The sequence below is a fragment of the Dipodomys merriami genome, unplaced genomic scaffold (assembly GCF_024711535.1).
Source record: "Dipodomys merriami isolate MVZ:Mamm:240054 unplaced genomic scaffold, mDipMer1.0.p SCAF_49, whole genome shotgun sequence".
Taxonomy (NCBI): domain Eukaryota; kingdom Metazoa; phylum Chordata; class Mammalia; order Rodentia; family Heteromyidae; genus Dipodomys; species Dipodomys merriami.
This window is the reverse complement of record NW_027206057.1, coordinates 7,052,906-7,060,836: the sequence shown is the minus strand read 5'-3', so window position 1 is coordinate 7,060,836 and position 7,931 is coordinate 7,052,906.

The following is a 7,931-nucleotide window of genomic DNA, read 5'->3' as shown; positions in this document are numbered from 1 at the left end:
CACATTTACACCAGTATTTGTTACTGTCAATTAATAATGGCCATTCTAACTGGGATGAGGTAGAAACTCAATGTTTGATTTGCATTTCTTTTATGACCAGAGGTGTTGAACATTTCTTCATGAGTCTATTGGCCATTCTTACCCATTTTATTTTTTTCCAGTTGTGGGGCCTGAACTCTGGGCCTCCATACTGTCCCTCACCTCTTCAGCTCAACCACTTGAGCCACAGCGCCACTTTTGGCTTTTTTTTTTTTTTGTCATTCGTGGGACTTGGGCGACGCTGTCCCTCAGCTCTTCAGCTCAAGGCAAGCGCTCTCCCACTTGAGCTACAGCACCACTTCCGGTTTTCTAGTGGTTTATTGGAGATAGGAGTCGTATGGTCTTTCCTGCCTGGGCTGGCTTTGAACCATGATCCTCAGATCTCAGCCTCCTGAGTAGGTAGGATTACAGGTGTGAGCCACCGGTGCCCAGCATCCTACCCATTTTTTAACTGAATAATTATTTGTGGCGGGGGAGGGTTTTTTAACTCAAGTATATTTTAGATATGAAGCTCTTGTCTGATGCATAGCTGGTAAAAATTTCTCCTGTGAGTTTTTTAAAAATTAATTTTTATTGAGATTAAATGATTACATGAATTTCACAAATTTAACAGTATTGTAGGATAGTGATGCTTAAAGTTACAAACACATTTTAACAAGGCAAATTGTCGTTACCTTGGTCTATAGAGTTTGTGGATTCTACAACCTCTGACAGTGTAACTATTTCTTCCACTTTGGGTGATATGTACAGCATTCATGGAAAGTGAGAAAATTATAAACTTGATAAGTACAACCTAGTGGTGACTTAATTTGTAGTATTAGATCTTACCAAAGGACTTGTACATACTACGTCAGGCAACACTTGACTCCAACCTACTTCACCTTTGTTTTTAATAGTGTAAAAGTAATGAGATTCTAGCTCAATTCTATGCTGGTACTGGGGCTTGAACTTAGGGCCCTAGGTTTCTTTCTCACTCAGATCTAGTGCTCTACCACCTAAGCCACACTTCTACTTGTGATTTTAAGTGAATTCCAGACTGTGCCAGGACTGGCTTCAAACTCAGCCTCCTGAGGGGCTGGGAAGGTGGCTCAGTGGTAGAGCACTTGCCTTGCATGCCTGAGGCCCTGGGTTCGATTCCTCAGAACCACATAAGCAAAAAGAAAAAAGCCGGAAGTGGCGCTGTGGCTCAAGTGGTAGAGTGCTAGCCTTGAGCTGAAGAGCTGAGGAACAGAGTTCAGGCCCCACGACTGGACCCAAAAAACAAAAAACTCAGCCTCCTGAGTAGCTAGGATACACAGGCCACCAGCACCTGACAAGTGTAGATTACTTTTAAAACTAATATGGCCAGGCAGAAGTAGCTCATATCTGTAACTTATTGGCCCAGAGGATAGAGATCTGGGAGACTGCAGTTCAAAGTCAGCCCCAGCAGAAAACTCAGTAACACTCCAATCTCCAAAATAACCAGCAAAAAGCTAGTGCTAGAATGCTAGCTAAACAAACAAGAACCCTGAGTTTAAGCCCCAGTAACAGAAAATTTAAAGCAGTACATATTTTACCTATAAAGATGTAACAAAATTTAAACTGGTACACATTTTACCTATAAAGATGTTCCTTTCTAAATTTTACCAGATTATAAACTGAAGGCAAGACCTTGTATAATATCTAAGACAGTTTTTGCTTTTCACTTACACAAGGCTGTGCTCTCTTGGAGCTGTAGAATCAGGACTGGTTTTGGGTGGTAAAGGACTGCAGTTTTATCAGTATGGACATGGAATGCCACCATAAGGTAAGGAAGCAGAAGTTATTGGTTGACTTATCTTGAACTATATAGTTTAGACAGAATAGAAGGGTTGGGGGAGGGAGGTCTGTTACTACAGATGAAAAGCCCACTGTAGTGACGTGTTCAAGAGACTAGAATCATGAGTTCAAGGCCAAACAGCTATTTCACAGGACTTTTTCCTAGGCCAGAGTCACTTGAACTCCTATATCTAAAATACCTTTCTTTTGGTAAGTTGGTTGGGTTAGAAACAGGACTGACAATTAGACAGGAGACCAAATAAATTTCATGTAAACAGAATATTCAAATGACTGAGTAGTAGTCAAAGACTGGATGTTTTGGGGTTTTGTTTTGTCAGTCATGGGGCTTGAATTTAAACTCTACCACTTAAAACCACAGGAAGAGTCTCACTTTTCTACCACTTAAAACCACAGGAAGAGTCTCACTTTGCTGCCCAGATTGGCTTTGAACCATGATCCTATCTCAGCTTCCTGATAAAGTAGAATGACAGTCATGAGCCACCAGCACCAGGTACAGTAATGGTTTTTAGCTTATGAGGCTAACCTATAGGTTATTAGAAAAAAAGATACAAAATTAGTACCACATGGATTTAAAAATATTCACAGTGAGTGATAGGAAGTTTTTAGATTAGGGAAATATATTACTAAGTGCAGTGGGTTGAGAAATTATTTTGCCCAGCAAACTTGCCCTATAAATTATATAAGCAACATGTGTGTGTGTGTGAATTATTTTGCCCAGCAAACTTGCCCTATAAATTATATAAGCAATGTGTGTGTGTGTGTGTGTGTGTGTGTGTGTGTGTGTGTGTCTGTCTGTCTGTCTGTCTCTCTCTCTCTCTCTCTCTCTCTCTCTCTCTCTCCCTCTCTCTCTCGCTCTCTCTCTCATGGGAGCTGAACTCGGCCTGGGCACTGTCCCTCAGCTTTTCAGCTCAGGGCTAATGCCCTACTACTTAAGCTACAGCACCACTTCGGTTTTCTAGTTTTTATTGGAGATAAAGGTCTCACGGGGGGTGGGGGGGGTGGCTGGGAAGGTGGCTCAGTGGTAGAATGCTTGCCTTGCATGCCTGAGGCCCTGGGTTCGATTCCTCAGCACCACATAAGCAGAAAAAGCCAGAAGTGGCACTGTGGCTCAGGTGGTAGAGCGCTAGCCTTGAGCTGAAGAGCTGAGGGATAGTGCCCAGGCCCAGAGTTCAGGCCCCACGACCAGACCCAAAATAAATAAATAAATAAATAAATAAATAAAAATTAAAAAAAGAGTCTCACAGGGGCTGGGAAGGTAACTCAGTGAGAGTGCTAGCCTTGAGCTGAAAAGCTGAGGGACGGCGTTCAGACCCCAGGACAGGACCCAAAAAAGTCTCAGAGTGTGGCTCAAGTGGTAGAATGCTAGCTTTGAGCAAAAGCAGCTCAGGGACAGTGGCCAGGCTCTGAGTCAAACCCCAGGACTGCCCCCCACACCCCCAAAAATTTGAAAGCTGTGGAGATATAACTCAGTTGCAGAGTAGTTACCAGGCATGTATGAGGCCTCAGATTAGATCAATTCAGTCAATAAATTTGAGTCACATGGCAAATTAACTATGAAAAGGAATCTGGGGCTGGAAAGGTGGCTCAGTAGTAGAGTGCTTGCCTTGCATGCATGAGGCCCTGGGTTTGATTCCTCAGCACCACACAAACAGAAAAAGCGGGAAGTGGTGCTGTATGTAGCTCAAATGGTAGAGTTGCTGGCCTTATGCTCAAGAGCTGAGGGAAAGCGCCCAGACCTAGAATTCAGGCCCCACGACCCACAAAAAAAAAAAAAGAAAAAAAATGAATCCAATCCCTCTCATAAGGTAGACAATAGCATCTATTGTGAAAAGTACAGCTTACCAAGCAATGGCAAAATTTTTGAGATATTTTTTGTTTTTGTTTTGTCGGTTGTGGGCCTGAACTCTGGGCCTGGGCACTATCCCTTAGCTCTCCGGCTCAAGGCTAGCACTCTTACCACTTGAGCCACAGCACCACTCCTAGCTTTTTTTGCTTATGTGGTGCTGAGGAATCAGCACCCAGGGCCTCATGCATGCAAGGACAAGCACTCTACCACTGAGCCACCTTCCCAGCTCCATTCTTGAGATACTCTAAAGAGGGTATATCAAGATGAAGCCAGGCACTAATGGCTCACACCTGTAATCCTAGCTACTCAAGAGGCTGAGTTCTGAGAATTGAGGTTTGAAACCACCCCAGGGAGGAAAGGTCCATGAGACTGTTATCTCCAACAAACCATTAAAAAGCTGAAAATGGAGCTGTAACTCAAGTAGTAGAGCACTGGCCTTGATACAGAAGTTCAAAGATAGTACCCAGGCCGAGTTCAAGCCCTAGGACAGAAAAGATGGTAGCCTAGCACTGGTAGTTCACCCCTGTAATCCTAGCTACTCAGGAAGACAAGAAAGGGGCTGGGAAGGTGGCTCAATGGTAGAGTGCTTGCCTTACATACATGAAGCCCTGGGTTCAATTCCTCAGCACCACATAAACAGAAAACGTCAGAAGTGGTGCTATAGCGTAAGTGGTAGAGCACTAGCCTTGAGCAAAAGAAGCTTAGAGACAGTGCCCAGGCCTAGAGTTCAACCCAACGACCCATTTAAAAAAATAGAGTCGGGCGCTGGTGGCTTACACCTGTAATCCTAGCTACTCAGGAGTCTGAGACCTGAGGATCCTGGTTCAAAGCCAGCCTGGGTAGGAAAGGCTGAGAGACCCTTATCTCCAATAAACCACTAGAAAACCAGAAGTGGTGCTGTGGCTCAAGCAGTAGAGTGCTCGCATTAAGCTGAAAAGACAAGAGAGATTTGAAGATCACAGTTCAAAGCCAGACCAATCAGGAAAGTCCATGAGATTCTTTGATTCTACTAAAAGGCCAAAGGGGGAGCTGAGGTTCAACTGGTAGACCACTAGGTTTGAAAGCACCAGGCCCTGGGCTGGGAAGGTGGCTCAGTGGTAGAGTGTTTGCCTTGCATGCATGAGGCCCTGGGTTCGATTCCTCAGCACCACATAAGCAGAAAAAGCCAGAAATGGTGCTATGACTCGAGTGCTAGAGCACTAGCCTTGAGCTAAAGAGCTGAGGGACAGTGCCCAGGCCCAGAGTTCAGGCCCCATAAAAAAAAAAAAAGAAAGCACCAGGCCCTGAGTACAAGCCAAAGACTGACATAAAAAAGGAATCAAGGTAGTTACAATTAAAGCATCAAATTAGTTAAGATTAAAGCTAGTGACTACAGTCTAGGAAATAGGATCCCCTGAGGAAACCCACTCCAGACATATCTAGCCAATCAAAACAAAACCACAGGGTAGAATGGCCTTAGTATGAAGGCAAAATTTCATTCTTTCTGGGAAGAATGGATTTGTTTAAACAAAGGTTGGTCTTTGTAAAAATTTCCAGAATATGATGTAACAAATGTATGAGCCTGAACAAGAGAAAGTGGAGGAAGGGAGAAGCAAACACTGATCAGACAGCTGTACACATGGAAATGTACCCGGATCACCTTGAAAACGGAAGAGTAATCAAGAGGAAAGGAACCACAGCATCTTAAAAGTCATAATTGTATTTCAAAAAAGATTGAAAGAAATAGAAGTTTCCAGTGCAACTGAGATACTCCCTGCTGGACTTTGGCCTTATGAGGACCCAAAACTCTGAAAAGCAAGTCTGGGGGCAAATAACCTAGGCTTATCTTGCTAGTCCTCACAAACAACAGCAGTTCTAGCCTGATGATTTTCAAAACTGGGTTAGATGTGAATGTCAATGCTGAAGCAGTCAGTGAAACCAAGTATCTAAAGAAAATACTTTCACTGGCGCCAGTGATTCATACCTGTAATGCTAGCTACTCAGGAGGCTAAGATCTGAGGATCATGGTTCAAAGGCAGCCCAAGCAGGAAAATCCAAGAGTCTTATCTCCAATTAACCACCAGAAAACAAGAAGTGGTAGAGCGCTTGCCTTGAGCTGAAGAGCTGGGGGACAGCTCCCAGACCCAGAGTTCAAGCCCCACAACCAACAAAAGAAAAAAACACTTTCGTGAAATTGAAAATCTGAATTTGTGTGCCTCAATAATAAGCACACACAAAGAAGGCCTAATAGCACTAACAGTGTATGTAGTACTTATGTGCATCAATTCTCATGTACATACCAGCATTTAAATCTCCTCTTCCACCCAGAACTTTCTCCTCCAACCCCCCTTTTAAAAAAAAATTCCTGGGGGGGCTGGGAAGGTGGCTCAGTGGTAGAGTGCTTGCCTTGCATGCATGAGGCCCTGGGTTCAATTCCTCAGCACCACATAAACAGAAAAAGGCGGAAGTGGTGCTGTGGCTTAAGTGGTAGAGCTCTAGCCTTGAGCTGAAGAGCTGAGGGACAGCGTTCAGGCCCAGAGTTCAAGTCCCACAACCGACAAAAAAAAAAAAAAAAAAAAAAATTCCTGGGGCTGGGAAGGTGGCTCAGTGGTAGAGCACTTGCCTTGCATGCCTGAGGCCCTGGGTTTGATTCCTCAGCACCACATAAGCAAAAAGAAAAAAGCCAGAAGTGGTGCTGTGGCTCAAGTGGTAGAGCACTAGCCTTGAGCTGAAGAGCTGAGGGACAGTGCCCAGGCCCAGAGTTCAGGCCCCACGACTAGACCCAAAAATAAATAAATAAATAAATAAATAAATAAATAAAATAAAAATAAATTCCTTATGTCCCTTATTTATCTACCGTCTAGCTCTCTACTTTTTTATATGTAGGCATTATTACAAGTGGGATTCATCTACCACGTTTGCAGTTCAATCCCCTGGGATTGCTGCCTGGCACACATCACACAATGCTGGCATTTAAATTCTCTAAACCCGACCCTAACCATCTCACACCCTAACTTGCTTCCTTTCCATATCATCACCTTCCTTTGCCTAATTACTGACACTGCGGGTCTTCTCACACCACTCAAGATGCTCTTCAAATCCTCAACTCACAGTAATTAAATATAAGGACTGTGGGATTTGTGTCCGAGCCACTCCTAGACACCCAAAGTCAACCCTGCCTTCCATTTTCAACATACTGTAGCAAGTTCCATTTATTTTTTTATTTTTGCTAGTTCTGGTGCTTGAACTCAGGGCCTGGGTACTCTCCCTGAGCTTCTTTTGCTCAAGGCTAGTGCTCTACCGCTGGAGCCACAGCGTGCCAATTCTGGTTTTCTGAGTGGTTTATTGGAGATAAAAGTCTCATGGGACTGGGAAGTTGGCTCAGTGGTAGAGTGCTTGTCTTGCATGAGGCCCTGAGTTCGATTCCTCAGCACCACATAAGCAGAAGAAAAAAAAAAAAGCTGGAAGTGGCGCTATGGCTCAAGTGGTAGAGTGCTAGCCTTGAGCTCAAGAGTTGAGGGACAGCGCCCAGGCCAGACCCCAGAGTTCAGGCCCCACGACCAGACCCCCCCAAAAAAAAAATGGTCTCATGGATGTTTCTGCCTGGGCTGGCTTTGAACCATGATCCTCAGATCTCAGCCTCCTGAGTAGCTATGATTACAGGCGTGAGCCACCGGCTCCCAGCTTCAAAACTCAATTTTGTTTGACAAATCCCTCATCACTGGACTCATTCTCTCGGTGCTATGTGACTTCAATCAGCAAACTCTTATCTGCATGAAGGATTCCTACTTTAACCCCTGTACTGTTTTTAGGAACTCTTAAAAATGTGTTTTACTTCTCCCTCATTCTCTACCTCCAACAAACCCAAAAACTTTCTCTTTCTCCAAACTGAGGGAGTCTCACTATCTACTGGATAATTTTAACATACCCTGACCAAAAATATAATTGGACTCAACTGTCATCACCTACCCCTAATGGCTTATGTCCAACCCTATCTGACTGTCCTGCAAAACAAATTTCAAGCCAGGCACCAGTGGCTCATGCCTGTAATCCTAGCTACTCAGGAAGCTGAGATCTAAGGCTAGCCTGGACAGAAAAGTCTGAGACACCTCCAAATAAACTATCCAAAAAGCTATACATGGAGCTGTGGCTCAAATATTAGAGTAAAATGAAACTCAGGCTCAGTGCCCAGCTCCTGAGTTCAAGTCCCAAGCCCAGGAACCCCAAAAAGGAAAACAAATAAAATTTC